General features: G+C 31.9%; 1 protein-coding gene across 6 annotated transcripts in view; it reads left to right on the plus strand.

Moving 5' to 3' along the window:
* Window positions 1-17,365, plus strand: part of LOC137925467 (homeobox protein abdominal-A homolog) — a 190,065-nt gene that overhangs the window by 37,889 nt on the left and 134,811 nt on the right. For 2 of the 6 annotated variants that reach the window (XR_011107673.1, XR_011107670.1), the window contains exon 1: window positions 7,163-7,238. The exons of the other annotated variants lie outside the window; for them this stretch is intronic. The gene's annotated coding sequence lies outside the window, so the exon portion shown is untranslated. Of the gene's footprint in view, window positions 1-7,162; window positions 7,239-17,365 lie in introns of those variants that run through there. 6 annotated transcript variants of the gene reach the window in all.

The following is a 17,365-nucleotide window of genomic DNA, read 5'->3' on the forward strand; positions in this document are numbered from 1 at the left end:
TCCTGTCCATAGAACAAATAAATTAATTTTACATATTTCAGAACGATCATTTTATACATATTGATTGTAAATAAGTGTAAAATCTTTTTAATGAGAAATAGGCTATATATTTAAAGTTTTTAAAGCCATAACCTATCATCCTCTACGGCTATTTCTTTTCAATTGTGTTATATATTCATGTCGTTTCTAAATTTGTAAATGCATTGGGTTTTGGTGCACACATGCTGCACGTCGCGTTAGTCTAAGGAACATTTCCAGGAATTAACATTATCCCTAGTTCAGACCGCTAAACTAGTCTGAGTGGTTTTCGCGCATCTGCGAAGTCCCAAGTGATATGTGAAAGCGGAATTTGATTTTTGATTTTATAGACAAATGACGTTTAGCCGTTGATAATTACAGCTTCATCAGATACAAGATGGAATATATATTGTATAAATGCTGTGCTGTAAAAGAGTCCATATTTTAAAGTAGCCCGAATGATTCAAGGTTTTCGGCTCCTGCGAAATTATTTCATCATCATTATGTCAATATGCCTATAGATGCCCACTGTAAGGCATAAGACTTTCCCAAAGATCGTAACGATGCCCTTGCGCTGCTCGTATCCAACGACTTCCAATGATCTTAACTCTGCTGTCGGTCCACCTGGGGGGGGGGGGAACCCGCTCCGCATCTATCAGCTCCTGGTCGCCACTCGAGAACCTTTCGATTCCAACTCAGGGCCAGCCAGCTTCAGCCAGCCTCAGCTTTGGCGAAATCATCTAAATGCAGCTTAATATAAAATTACTATTACGCATTAAAGTACTTTATATCATAGCATTAGTTTTGTACTTACGTACAAAATGTTTTCCATTGATTTCTAAAACGTACAAAGCTCACTTACAATAAATTTCGTAGCCAATAGAAACAAATCCGTATCTCTTTGGTCGTATCATTTGACACCGGTCATGGATCTTACGTTCTCACACCGCGACCACACACGGTTATTGTTTTTATTTAATCTGCTGAGTTTCAACTGATACCATTTGTTTAAATTATATTTTAGAGAGTGTATTCGCTTTAACTATGTCGTCTACATATGGGCAGTGGTAGCCTAGCGATAGAGGATTTAGACTTTCGACCGTAGATCTCGGGTTTGTTTGTCAGAATAGTCATATAAATCACATTTTCGCATTAATTATACAGGATTACCACTGCTCACAAGCAAGTTTCCAAAGGATGGGTAGCAACGTCTTCAGCATACCATGATACCACACTGCGATTGCCAATCTGCCTGCTAAGCTTGTTGATTATGCTCCTCAGAAATATCTCTGGGGTAGGCATATGCCTTGTCGTGGATCGATGGGCTGAAACGAGGGAATGACGGATCGCAAGAGACTTCAAGAGGGAACCTCAGTTTGCGATGTCACTCAATCAACATTCTGCATTCTGATTTGTGTTGTATGGCCACGGTTTTTGGTCTATAGTTCCCCTGGTCTCTTGTGTCTCTAATATAACTCATATTATTATAACATAACTTAATTTTGTGTTAATATCTACAACATTATGCAACGGCAAATGTCGCTTCATAGACGCTGTCTGCATTTGCATTATCTTCACGTATGTTGATAATGTATGTTTTGCATACTACAAACTTTTTATTTAATTTTGTGTCTTAGCGATGATTGTTTAGTAAAGATACATTCAAATGCATGGACAGCTTAAAGTATTATATTTTTCTATCGTTCATTTGCAATAATAATTTACAAATACTAAAAAACTCCTGACAGTGGTTATTTATTTAGTAATTGCATTAAAATCTCTGTAGTTATATTACATAACAAACAGATTTTATAATGTCAATAACTTTTAATCTATTATTATCTTAGTCTCTCTTCACTTAAACATGGTGTAGTTTTCTCTTTAGTTTGGGTAATTTACTTTAACTACCGTTTCGCGGGCAGTCGCGGTTTCGAGTAAAACCATTAAGACGACTTATCTGCAAACTGTTTCTTAACACGAATGTATTGATTGCTTTAAACAGAACACATATTAAAAAAAATTAAAGTTTTCGAAAACTACTAAAGACTCATCAGACCTCAGAGACGCATCCGACCAGACAGAAAAGTGTTTCTGTGTTTCAATTTTAGAATACATTCTATTACAATTAATAAATACTGTTTAAATGTTTCAAAAGTATTGAAAAAAAGTTGTTTAAATGCTTTTAAACGTTAAATAATTTAAAAATTATAAAATTTTATACATACAAGTCCAAACAAAAGTAACTAAATGTTGGTACAATTAATAAGTTAATTAACAAAATACACACAAAATTAACAAAGAGAATCATTCTCTGCCTATTGCATTCCAGCATTAATTTCCGTTATAGCAACGGACTATTTTCGGAGCTTATTTATGAAACAATTACCTTATTGTTGGTAATTTCAATTTAACATCCGAATTACAACGACCCGACAAATCGTTGGGGGCATCTGGTCTACAAATACAATTGCACATAATATCTTTGCACTTCGAACAACTTCAATTTTGCTTTTCAAGGGAAATTTGTTCAACTCTACAGTACTTCAATAAGATATATTTTAGCATCTAAATTATTTCACTTAATGCAACATTGTTTCTGTTACTTGATTGTTGTTCTGTTCTTTAAATTAATTTAGGCCTCTCGCAACTCCTTCTGTCGACCGTGATTAAGTCTATCTCCAGTTCCGAGTTAATGAAATCAGTAGCAAAACGAGACGAGAACAAAGGCAGCGTTCAGTATCTCGAAAAAATTAACATAAGTCGCTAACAAGTCTGAGATAAATTCTATGATAGACAGTTTTCTTTATTTTAAGTCAGTTTTCTTGATTTTATTTCTTTTATGTAATAACCAAGAGAAAACTGACATATTCAATATTTGTTAACTTGGAAAGTCGAGAAATAGATATACAAAATATTTATTTTTTACTGTTGAAAAATACCGAAAAATATATTAAGTGTATTTGTTCCTACAAATATTTAATAACAATTAAATAAAAAAGAAATTACATCAGCTTTCACACAGATTCCATTTTTACAATATACTTTAAATATTAAAGATAAATTGTTTAGGTATATACAGTGACAAATAATACAATAACTTGTTGCAATAAAAATTAACGAAATAAAATGTCTCGGTTCGCATTATATCGTGACCACAAATGCTTAGTTAATTTGATACGTATTATAAACAACGTAAATTTATTTACACCGAGAATTCTTGTCCCTGCATAAAATGGCGTTTCATATATCCATGTGTCAAAGCGGTGGTCCCCGAACGTGCTTCGAAGATTAGCGTCCAATCATTTTTGTTTCACGCTGGGAACCTCTTAGCGGAATTTTATTTTGCAGTGCATTTTAATGCAAGGTAATCTGATGGACCCCATTGAACTCTGCATTATGGACTCCCATCATCAAATATACACAGAATAAAATTATTATAAGGCATTATAAGAATGCGATTATATTTTTAAATTATCAGAAAGTATTTATCTTATTTAATTAAAGTCGCCCGTTTTAAATTAAAACGTATAATTCAATTATCTACGCAAATTGATATTTTATTCTTTAATTATCGGAGTAGATGCGACCGCGTCAGTGCTCGAGCTACGTTGAAAGATTCTAAATAAACATCCGATAATCTGTATTCATATACGTACAATTTATGTAGCTTTATCTGTACTCTGATTACGGCGGTAACGACTGGTCTATGTTACTTGCAACGTGATATCTATGTGAAGTTTTTTTTTATTGTTGCGCTTATCACTCGTGTACGAACTAATGTAAGCGAAGATATGTACTGTACCGGTTGTTGACGTCCGAGGTTGAAGTCTAACCAAACACGATCGGCCATTTTCAAGTTGTATTCCATTAGTGTTCGAATTTTAAACATAGTGCCGAGTGCAGCGAACCCTATTCCGATATTTGTTCAATGCCGTTCAGATTATTGTGGCCCGTCAGAGTACCAGGCGCTGCTTTTCTGTGGTCTATATTCGTGAATATGCGGGACGTGGGGCGGATCATAATATCTTGGTCACGAAGAGCCCTGCCCTTCGGAGTGGGGACGCAACGGTACCGAACACACGCGAGGGCTTGTCGTCATTCATCATGCATTTTATGGCGGAGAGGCTTGAAAGCAAACCGCTTACATGCAAGGCTTATCCAGTAAGAGATACGTACCTGTCGCCTTTTAGCTTTATCAACTATATACATAAGACTCTACAAATGTAAAGTATTTTAGTTAAATTGAAATTTTTGACGTGATGCACACCCAAAATCATGAATATTTAAGCATTACAACTAATTAGGAAATAAATAAATTGTTTTGCAAAAAAAATGCTGTTATAGAAAGATTTCTTAAGTAAGCTAACAATAAATAATTAATGACGTTAACATTATTAATTATCAAAAAGCCATTATTAATTATCAAATTATTATGTAAATACATATCACAACGTTTAAATCCTTCTTGCGGTCAATTAACAGTATTTTTCTTTATTCTCTGTAATAAAAAAAAAACTTTTAAATGTAATTCTTCTTTCATAAATATTATCACCGACGCAATAAGATACATTCATTTATTAAATTTGTCTGTCTGTTATTAATTGCTTTATAGGTGTTGAAGCTGTAATGTTTATGGTGTAGAAACTAACTCTGTTTGTTTATGTTTATTATTATTAACTCTTTTTGTCGTAAATTATAAAAACGTTAAAAAGTTGTTCATTGCATTAATAATTTTAGGATCGATCTTTTGTCATATCAAAAATCAAATATAAAATTTGATATTTTGAAATGGTACAATTTTAGATAAAAATGTTGAAATTTGGCAATTATAGTGCCCCCTAACCTAACCCCGCGGTTTCATATTACTGACCATTTTCTATACCTAAAAGAAAGTATAATCACTTTACTTTAATGAGTTCATGTGAAAGTAAAAAGATGAATAATACATTAAACTAATGAAAAAACAAATTAATAAATAAAGTTAATTAATAATAAGGATCCGAAATACAAAATGCATCAAAACCGTCGTCGCTTTGGGACGTAATTATTGCCCAGCCTCTTGTTAATTAACACTAAAACCTTTTCAATTAATAAAAGTAACAACGAGAAACTATTCCTTAAATAAACGAGCCCATTAAGTATAAAAATTATAACATCGTCTCATTTCTTTTTAAGCTTCACATAAAAGTACCCGTTTTCGTACTTTAGGTGATGGGAATCCACTTAAACCAAGTTCATTATCTCGTTTTGATATCTAATATGCATATTATCAGAAATCCGAGACAAGATTGGATGGAGAATCTTTGCGAGCAGCTCACGGCCCGTTGTATGCGAAACAGGCAAATACCGTCATATTTTAATCTCACTCCCAAAAACGAAACAACCCACCGCAACTTTAAATTTCATCGTAAAATGAAGCTCATTTACTGAGGAACAACAGTCGAATTCCAACGGCATTTCATTGAGCGGTTAAGCATTTACGATTCCACGAACTACTGTTCTATATCGGTAGGTAAATTTTGTAATCTTGTCCAATTTTCGAAGAGCACATTTACATATTTCCTCGCATTAAATAACTTAAGTTCGGTAAGGAAACTTTTTTTCATTCGAACTTTGCTCCTTAAAATAGTTATGGTAAGACGTAGCTTTTTCTTTCGGGGATCAACTGCAAATTTTTTTATGTTTAGATACTGGATCACAATTTTCATTACAATGAAACGTCTTGTCTACTCAACTAGCTCTGTACAATTTCCTCATTCTAAGATATAATCAACGCTTTCATTACAACAGAATGAAAGAATAATAAGAGAATAACATGAGCATTAAAAGAAATTGTAGTTTGGCAACGTGTAACGCTTAGATATGTGCCATTTGTCGCGCCGGGTGTCACGTTCCACAAATATTGTTACGATTCGTCAAATACGCGGCGCTGTACGGCTAAGAACAAACGTCGGGGCGTGATGCGTGTTGCCAGCGTCAATATGCAATAAGTTGTTGTTTTCAGCAATCGTCCGTGTTTCTGCCACTACGTCACGTACGTTTCTTATTTCAGCACAGTTCTGCCACATTGTGGATATTGTTTGCCTTATTTGTCTATGGGGCGACGACGTGTCACTGCCGGCGCGTCTTTGATTATGTGTGTTATACGAGTAAAATAGTAGATAATGAAATCTTTGTATATGTCCAACGCCATATTTCTACTTTGTAATCCCTTCCCCGTGTTTATCCCTTCATGAGAAATTATTAAGAAGAGCACAAAAGGAAGCAAAATAACTAATTCAGTCAAAATTATAAAATGGTTGATAAATAGCTAAAGTAATGGAATTTTACACAGTTAAATTAATTATCTTCTGGCGTTTATTCACGGCACTTAAAGTTTCTTTATAAAGATGCAATTTAAATACAGATTTATAAACGATTTAGATATATTGATTTATTCACTGTGACTATCATCATTTCGCAATTTTTCAAAAATTTAGAATAACGCAGAACCGAACCTTATTACGATAATTAAAGTATTTGGTAATGGAATTTGAAGTTTTGGGTACTGACTATTTTAGAGCAGCTATGTTTGATGAACACGGGATTTTAACTAATTCGTAATGTAAAGTTTACACTTTACATCGAGTAAAGTACGAGTACGTAATATGATTACTCACATTTTCAAGCCACAAACCTCGGCAAGAGCACTCCGTCGACCGCAATAAATCAATGATCACGTATAAAAGAAAGCAATTAACATCACGCAATAGACAAAGAGAGCACATTATTACAATGGAAAGTGACCACCTTCACTATGACACCTGTAACTCAGTACTGATCTCACCTCATCGCAGCAATGCGGAAGGGGTTTTTTAAAAACTTTTTTTTGTTTGTGCTCTATTTCTTTACGACGCCACTAAAATATAAACAAAAAGTCAAACCCTTCGATTGAACAATAAACTCTCAATTTCTTTATAAAAATACAACAATGGCGTGTCGCTCAGGGAGAGGTGTTTTTTGATATACAGCGTTAAACAAAGACGCTCTGTTGAGACTTTTGTTGTTATGAATGCACTACTTTTTATTGCTCCAATGTCATTGCATGTGATAGACATTTGTACTAGTTGTTCCCGGAACGAGCGTGCGTGGCAAAAACTTGGACTTTTTTATATTATTCCTCTATTGCATATCGCGTTACATCAGTCGTTGGTAAGAGCACTACTGTAACGCAACCATCGGTAAGTTTTTTTTTATTTTCAAATTAACTTTATTTCTATTATAAAATTAGTTACAGGCCACTAATATTTAATATTTATTAATTTTCGTAATCCGTGTCTATTATTAATGCTAATATTGGTATATGTTAGGACTTGACAAATAATAATAATGTCCTTAAATTATACATTAACTGAATTACAATTTACTAGTGATGCGTTTTGTTCTTATAAGCGTTCTGGAGACGAAAGCTAAGATTTACAAATCCTTTTAAAGGACGCCGCAAAAATTGCTTAATTTATCTCAAAATTATATATTCGTACTGCGTATTTTCGTAAATACAAAATATTTAGATATACATTAGTTTATTGGTCCTATATTTAATTTCTTTAATTGTACTACTGCTAACTTTTTTAAAACAATTACTTTATCATCAAATCAAAAATCTTCGCTTTTACCTTAAAAAAATTTTGCAATGAATATTTTTTCATTATTAATGTTTAATTTATGTTTTAAATTACAGAAATTCAAAGAATAATTAGGTAAACAAAATTCAGGTAATTGTTCAAAGAAGGGAGAGAACATCGCGTTGTTCTTTAATTAAACTCCTAACGAATCCTTGTTGGGATAGTAATAGCAGATTGATTAACATTGTACACCCCCGTTCACTACATAACAACCATAATTGGATTTGCTTTCATAATATAAAAGTTACACAATCAAAGCTCAAGGATTTAAAAAAAAAACACTTAGAAAGTTTTCATGACAAAGTTCAACCTAATTTATGATTTCTTTCGGACGATTTAGTTTTATAAAATTACTCAATAATTATTTGAATTTTTTATTCAACATCTTTGTAACATTATGTATTTTCTAAGTATAATCTACAACTTCATAAAACTGACAATAGTTAGTTACGAATTTCTTCATCTTATTTAGAATTGTAAATTGATATTATTTTAATGAATAAAATTACATAAATTATCATTTAATATGGAAAATACAGAACAGTACCATCGTCGTCGTTTTTCTAAATCTCGAATTAAATTTCGGTGGCCAAAGGTTTTACTTAACTTTTAACTTAAAGTAAAATAAAATTATGTGTATCGCACATTTAAATGTTAAAAAAGCAGCGATCAGTGAAAAGTTGAGAATGTTACATACATTATAATTATCTCATCATTTACTTGTGACTGGTTTTTGATAATTTATTAATATTAAGAAATAAATGATGAAATGAAATCATTCGTTATATCTTGAAACTTCAAATGAATATCCGACATATAATGAACGTTTATGCAGGCTAATGCTAGTGGCCTTGCAATGGATTAAAAATCCTGTCACAGCTCTATGTGAACGCACGTTTTCTCTAATTTCGGTGAGAATCGGACTCTACCCATCGTTTGAACGTATTCGTGACTTATGTAAATGTCCGTTTTAACACCTACCTACGCTACAATTAATTACTTTGAATTAACGCCGCGGCAGTAATTTGCTGATTGTATCTATGGATTAGGGGGAAATAACTTTGTTAGTGTGAATTTTATTAGAATTAAATTAATTAAAAGGACATCAGATAATGTTCAAAATGCTTCCGTTCTAAGATTTAAAAAAAAATCATAGATCGTTTGTACCCCTAGCAGGGTTACTACAAGAGTAAATGACTTCATAGATAATGGTACCTTGAAAACGACGTGTTCACCTCAAAGCTACTTCATTGTTTATTAAATTTGCAATTTCTCCGCGTAGTTTTAGAGTTAATTATAAATAAATAAATAACAAATTTTTAAGAGGTTAATCGTCACGTCTGTTATAATCTATTTATCTATACAGTAAAATTTAGTAGTTAATCAAAAAAACAAAGTTGTACTAATAATAAATCATTAGAACATCTTATTTATTTTGCGTTTTAATAATATTAAGTGTTTTTATATATCCGCATCCGCTTTAAAATACTTGAGTTTATATTTATAATGTTGTCTAAAATTCTTCTGTTCAGTCGTAGTAAAGTCAATGTATCATATAGGATGTTAATATTAGATCTATATAATAAGCGAAATATCTTTCTTCTTAAGTAAATCGAGTCAGCAGTCTTCGATCGCTAGCGTGTGCCAAATTGGAAAACAGCCAAAACGTAGAATAAATTCTACCAAATGACGTCATATTTATAAGTTGCCTTGAGGATAATCATTCATGAAATTAATTACATTAACTATTCCCATGAGTCGATTCATTCAGAAAATCGTAATCGCTAGCGACATCTAAACTATTGTTTATTAAATGAATATTACGGTTTATAGACAATCGATGTAAAATTTACACATTTTGGAAATGAGGCCTTAAAACTTCAACGTAAAATAGACTGATATTATTTCACAATAGTATTAATATACAAAAAATACAAATTGAAGTATAAAAAATATAGTGGACATAGTTGTACATAATGATATTGTTTTCTTTTGATGAATGTATTTCAATGATAAGTCTGTATAACATATATCTGGATTTATGTACGTTTCATAAATCCAGATATATGTTATTTGCAAATTATTAAAGTTAACGGGCAAACAATAAAATATATCTGACAACCCATTTTCTAGTTTTACATTCAAAAAACTAGACACGGTTGAGGTGAATATTTGCATCTTTTAATTAGAATGAAGTTAATCAATTCACTGAGGGCAATTAACGATATCTTATAATGTTTATTCATTTTATATATATATAAGTACCTAAAAACTGTATGTCTCAGCTTTGTTATAAAACATCCTTCGGAAAGGTTCCCTTGTATAAAGTTTAAAAATTGACTTGATACAAAAACAAAACAACCTATGTCTTTCTTTGTATATAAGAGATTTCCATATGTATATTACCCATCACGATGTTTCTGAAAGGCTTATATACTTGTAGTGTTGGTGGAAATATTCCTTTCGCCGTGTAGTGGCCAGCTAAAAATTTTACGAACGTACAAGCTATGTGAGACATAAAGCTTTCATTAATTTCTCAAAGCGGGCGGGGGACAGCTATATATAAGTAATTGATAGTTATTATAAATAAAGACACATAATTAAAAAGTATATAAAATAAGAAATCTATATTAAATTATATAAATGAATTTCAGCAGTCTTCTTTAACTATAATATATATTTCACACGGAGACTTTAAAAGTGATATACTTTGCTTTTTGAAAAAGTTAGGGAAAAAATTGTTTATGAATAAATTTTTTATGCATTTTTATGTTATTTATTGTTAAAGCACATCGTAAATTTCCTTGTTCTTTTAAATGTTAATGAAAAATTAGTTGTTACACAACACTTATGAAAATTAAAAGAATAAATTACGACGCTGCGCCGATACAGATCTCTAGTTCCTTACACTCTAGTGAGATGTGCCAACGAAAACTGTGAACTTACAAAAATATTAGTCTAAAAGAATTAGGAACTTTAAAACATGTAATACATTGTAACTGTTTATGTAAAGTTGTAGTGGTATTAATAAAAATTAAAAATCGTGAAAAAAAGAAAAAGACGAAATCGTTATGATAACCTATTTAAATATTGCTAAATCTCATATTTTATTTACTAATTTTATTTACCTAAGTCAATAAGTAGTTACACAAAGGTAATAAGAAACAATATAATAATTTAAACTACAGATAAACATAACATAACGTTTATTCCTGAATATATTTGATCCGAATTTTATAAAAAACTTTGAAAGTATTTCAGATCCCGTTTATGCTTTAAGTCGTTGTCATAGTACCAGTAATATTGAATGAAAAAATCTTAAGCATAAATTAAATTCGCCGTCTTAAAAATGCTTCCAAATTTTTAATCTTAATTAATTTATTTTGATGCAATAATTTTTATACGAATTATCGTACTACGTTGATTCGTGTAAATTTTTATTTTGTTTTAAGCTATTTTAAAAGTTACTGATAATATTAACCAATAAAATTTATTTAAAAAGTCGTCCTGAATTTTAAAACAAAATTCTTCAAAAAGAATTGTAATTAACTTTATTACAACGGATTAGCTATTTTGTTTAAAGTTGAAGTGGCAGTGGCAGGCCACATAGCACGCCGAGTGAATGGTTGCTGGAACCTTTAAGTTCTGAACTGGGCTTTAAGTGGCCTTAAGATTCTGGAATGGATACCAGAGACTGGAAGGTGTGGTGTTGGATGTCCACCCACAAAGTAGATAGATTAACTTGTTCAGTTGGGGCGAGGGATTGGACGCGATGTGTGAATCTAAAGTAAATTAATGGTGTGATAATGATAGAAAAGATGAAGGATGAAACAAGGAAGAAAGAGAGGAATTGTGAAGGATGATAGAGAGAGGCTAAAATTAGTTTTTTGTTTGTGAAAAGAAATCGTTTATAAAATATTTCCTTGTCCAAAAAATAAGATGGAGGAACGAGGGGTACCAATAATGGAGCCATTAGAAAAATAGAACTTTTCAGTTCGTAATAAGACCCTGGATGCAGGCACACGGTCTTATTTTAAGTCTATTCGAAAGGCCTAGCTCCAGCAGTTGATTCCTACGGCTGAAACGGTGAAGATGATGAATATAATTTCATTTGACTACATTATAGGAAAATATATCCATGAAATCCGAGAAAAATAAAATATGAAAAAAGTTATCCATAAGTTAGTAATCATTGTGGTAGAACCATGTAATAACTGGCTCGTAGCCAACCGTCGGCGGTTCCACTATGTTTTAATATAGAAACGCGCTCGATATTAACAAGGCGCTATTCTACTCTATTTTAAAGCTCAAAGAATCTTTGTTTTCACCGGTGCTTAACCGATTTTTACGTATGAATCTAGATTTGGTATACGATTATTAGAAATCACGTATATTATGCAGTTGTTTGGTTTTATAACGGATTCTGTTAATCTTTTATGTAACGTAATATTTTAAGACTTTAATGCTCACTGCATCAATTTGTTTAAAAATATATAAAGTTTAACCAATCTTCCTCCGTTCAAATTTATATTTTAATGAACCCGAATTTGATGAACTGCAGTCGCTTAATATTAATTTATGAGACATTAACAATTTACACAGATTAACTGATATTAAATGTAACAATCAAAAATTATAATCATACAAGATATCATTTAAAATAACGATTTTCAATTCTAGTATTATTTTAATCTATCGAAGACTGCTATAAGCTTAGTCCACTTGGACGAAACATATCTTTCGTGTACATATATTAATTTAAAGACAATAAATGTTATAATGATGATCTGTGGTAGCCTAGCGATAGAGAACTGAGATTTGCGACCGTAGGTAGCGAGTTCGATTCCTTGCATACAATCTTATATAATCCACACTTTGTGCATTCATTAAGTAGGATTGTCAGTGTAACAAAAGGTTTCTAGAGGCTTGGTAATAGCGTCCTCTGCGTACCATAAAACTACACTACAATCACCAGTCTACTAAGAATGGCGATCATGGTATATCTCCCCATAGATAACTTTGCCTTGCAGAAGATACCTATGGACTGAAACAAGGACGACGAAATGTACAGAACAAATTTGATAAAGTTTCATTCCTTATGGTTCTTTCTTAACTATTCTTTGTGCCGAGACCGTTTGCAATTTAAAACGTGAGTCTCGTTTGTGTAGTAGACGAAAGTAACATAAACAGTATTCCACCGGAATTTTTGTTATTAAAATTAACAAATTTTAAATTTACAAAATTAATAATAGGAAATATTAGATTAAAGAATGTAAAAAAATTCTTAGTACACTAATAACTTAAAACAATTTTGAATAATTTATAACCAAATTAATTACGATGATTAATAATTTACAAGGAAGTCCGCCCATTTGTTAAACCCATATATATATATATATACACAAACACAAACACACACACATATATATATATATATATATACATATAACACACACACATATATATATATATATATATATATACATATGTGTGTGTGTGTGTGTGTGTGTTTGTGTATATATATATGGGTTTAAATTTTATCCAAATATACTCGTAAATATAGACATATATATCTGTATATTTATATGTATGTACATAAGAGATTTCCACCTACATAATTACTCAACAAGATATCACGATATCTCTGAAATCATAAGGAGTTGAAATTTGGCATGAATATTCTTTTCACCGAGAGGTCAGCAAAAATAAATTTTCACAAGCAACATTTAAATAATTTCCCACGCAAAGGGTGGTAAAGACGCGTTCGTTGGAAAATGCATATTTTTAAACTATAACCTTTATAAGTATAAAAGTATAATTGATTTAATGAACATCTACAAAATTCAGTGCAGAGGCGTTAAATATAATAAAAAATGATTTACGCTAAGAGAGTGTAAAATAATTTCTTATTTATGCATTTTAAATATATTTTTAAAGTTATAAATTTATTCCATAACCATTATATATTTGACAAACAAGAAAATATGTTTTTTATGTATATGTAAATGAAAAGGCAATAAATACTTTAATAAATAATACAAAATAAGGCTATTACACACACATAAGCCTTTTAATTTTCCTTATCCGGGGTTCGTATGTTCATTATTTCAAGATTTACCAACACATAGCAACACCAAACAAGCTTTTACTACAATGAAAACGTCTGTGTATTAAGGAACATTACAGAAACCGCTTGCAAACCAACTCTATTTAGCAGCGTGTCTTGTTTACCCGGCATTTCTCTAGGGGCAGGGTTCATTATATTATTGCTCCGGACACGTTATAGGAAAAACCTTTTAACGTTGGTAACCCACGAGCTGAATAAGATGAAACAATTTACTGTGCTGTTATTATGTTCTCTGTAACTTTTTGTATTTAAATCGAGTGTTGAATGCGCTTGAATTTTACTTGAATGCTAATAACGTAAGTAAAAATGGTGTAAATTATTACATAATATTAAAAGTTATGTTTATTTTATTTGATGCAAATACAAGCTACGCCGCGTTTATACTTTTAACTTTTAATTACTTATGGAGTGTCGGCTGAAACGATCTGTGAGCTGTCCAGCCTTCCAATCTGGTGAAATAGTAGTAAGCAGCGGTCCAAGCGGAGGCTCCTCCGGGAGCACTCGAGCTTCGCTATCTTAAAAGAGGTTTTATGCTAAGCGCACTGCCTTGCCGCCTCGAACCCGCAGAATCTGCAAATGACCATTGGTCAGCAGAGAGATTCTAAATAATTAATTAATTTTAATTTCTACCACTGTAATTAATACTGTTTAAGTGTATTTTTTAAATAAAGACGTTGCTATCTAATAATAACTACTAATTAAAAATTAGAAAAGATACTCTTTGCACGTACACAGAGCGACTTTTCTTTTTACGTAGGTATTACTACAATGCAACCAATGATTGGGGTACATAATGTATTGCGTAGAATATACTTCTTACATTCATATAGGGGCACTTCCCCTTAACTCAAACTGTAGGAAAGTTTATAAATACATAAAGGTTTTCGACTTTAATACGTCATCATTATCAACATTTCAGCCATAGGGCGTCAAGTTTTAGTTATACCTCAATAGTTAAAAAATTCGGCAAAAAATAGTGCTAATAAATATTAAAAAAAATATATAGTTTTCAAAAATGTATATAAAATAAACTACATTTATGTTCTTGCCTCTAATAACTTACAATGCTGCTTGTATTAATTACAATTAAGATAATTTTAAATAATAATAACAATTAAATTACAAAAATCTCCTGTGTAGGTTATTATTTGATTTGTATGTACTGCAATGATTCTACGATGTAACTAATCCTGAAAGTCAACTAAGTAATATATTTCTAGCATGTTATCCTCCTTAACTAGAAGTGTACAAATGTATAATAAAGAATACGTAAAGGTTTTCGATTTTAATACCTAGCTTAAGTTATACCTAATTTGTTTGGACAGCAAGTGCTTAGCGAAAGTTATCATGAATTTGTGACGTAACATTGCCATCCATGTTATTCCGTACGAATATAAAAACACCATCAAATCCCCGGTTCTTAATTAACAATGTTTTTTTATGAAGATGCGTTTAAGATAAAACGCTTTTAAGCGAATTTTTTCGATCGTCGCGGGAAACAAAATAATAAAATTGTAAGTAATTTGCATGCCGCCGTTACCCCGCCACTCGACACTTGCAATCTCAGCGTCCCATCTCCGGGCAACATGTATCGACTTCGCTTTAAAAGTCCAAATCAAAAAGAAAATAATGAATGTGAAATTTTACAGTGGTGCCATCGTTCGTAGTGGAAACTGGAAAGTGAGATCACGGCGCGCTCTGTCCCATAACGTAGTTGTTTTTATTTTCACATTAAATGGAGTTCGGGTGGAATCGTAATGTGGTAACGGTGTTAACATTGCATTTTATGAATCGCATGCACCTGACAGGTTAATTAAGAATTTTAAATTCATCGAAAACCGAATATCGATATTCCAAATAAGGAAATGCTAATAAGGGTAGCGAATGCTTATGTAGGCATTAATACGTTTCTGCAAACGTGGGTTCGCTTTGAGTTATTTGATATTAAGTATTGTTAAATCAGAATTTTGGTTTTTCGCCTTCTCTTTATGCCCGTTGATCGTGTAATATATGACTTCGAAAAACTGTCCATTATATCCTAATATATGAGATATTGGGAAACAAAAATTGCAAATAACAACAAAAAGCTTTTACCGATAGTATTAAATAGGCGTATTTCCTTATCAAAGTATCCTTTTCCCTTTCAAAAAACTCTTACGAATGCCGATGTGAATGATAATAACAAAAATATTTACCAGAGCTCAATGGAAATAGAAGATGCCCCTAAACGTAGGCCCATATGTTCCTGTGTTCCAGCTATTATTTGCTTCCCCAAAAAAGATTACGTTTCAAAGGAAATATGAATGCAAATTCAGCTGTCTGAGTAGAAAGTGCTTGCTTACCCTCTATCCAATTTGAAAGCACCTGTGGGAACAATGTTATTAAGCAGGGATAAGTCACAGTGAGTTTTCTAGCTGCAGTCTCTCGATATACAAGACCGTAAGCGGATATTGGTTGCTTATAAAGAAGCGTAGTTTGTTGTTTTATTGTAGATTGAGTTTAAAAGTTTATAATATTCTAAAATAAGAGTGAGAAAGGAGATCAAAATTTATATTCAAATTGACTTGGCCGAGTTCAATATTGGTAAAAAAATCGTTTGATGAATACGCTTTGCAATATGTACGTAATTAAGAAATATTGTTACATGCTTCCCGAGATTCCCGCAAAAGCTCTTTGGCTTTGCCTTTAAAAAGGTTTAGCACCATTGCCGTTTGAACTCGCGGAATCTTAAAATGCCGTTAGGGCAGCAATGTAAGCCAGGTCAAAAGAATTCTTAAATTGCATTGTGTATTACTTCTTAACATTATTATCAGTAAATTAATGCAACACTTTATATCCCAAATTGCATTGTTAAAAATGTGCAAACGTAAAAATAGTGTTTAAGCATATGAAAACAAAAAAAACGCTGTTAGAAATCGAAAGTAGTAGGTCAAGTTGCTTGCATGTTAGGAATTAACAAAGACGCGTCGAACGCGACGCGATCGTAAAAGCGTGCGTCCATTGAGCGCGACAATAAAATCTGATTCAGATCAGATGGTGTCACTAGCCCGCCAAGTTCAAGTGCGCTATTAACTTGCACAACAGGCCATAAAACGTTAAAATTGAAGAAGAAAAAAAACCTGACGTAAATATACGCTCATCGTAAATGCGGCATCGTTTATAATAATAGCGTGTGTGCGCATTTTTATGCCGTGACGGTTATTTTTATAGGCATCGGATCGTAAAAGCAGTAGACTACTGGCAGACGGGTTTTACGGTGCTTGTGACGGATTGCGACCAGGTGATGAGACGCCGTGCACGCGACCAAACTAGCCGGCTACGTGAGCGAGTACAATTGCATCATTCTAAACTTTGATATTTTTTCTTGACATATACGTAATCTTTAGTGAGAATGATGTATTATTTTTCTCACCGACGTAAACATAATGTGAAGTTACAATATAATTAACGAGGATTATTTTTAACTTTAAATTCAATATGTAAAGTACAATTTTTCTGGAATATGTATTAAAAAGTCTTAATCTAAGGGTAGTTAAAGAGAATATTTTTTGACTAA

The sequence above is a fragment of the Battus philenor genome, unplaced genomic scaffold (assembly GCF_028537555.1).
Source record: "Battus philenor isolate CCGP_79_NKW_IND1 unplaced genomic scaffold, ilBatPhil1.0.hap1 SCAF_10, whole genome shotgun sequence".
Classification (NCBI taxonomy): domain Eukaryota; kingdom Metazoa; phylum Arthropoda; class Insecta; order Lepidoptera; family Papilionidae; genus Battus; species Battus philenor.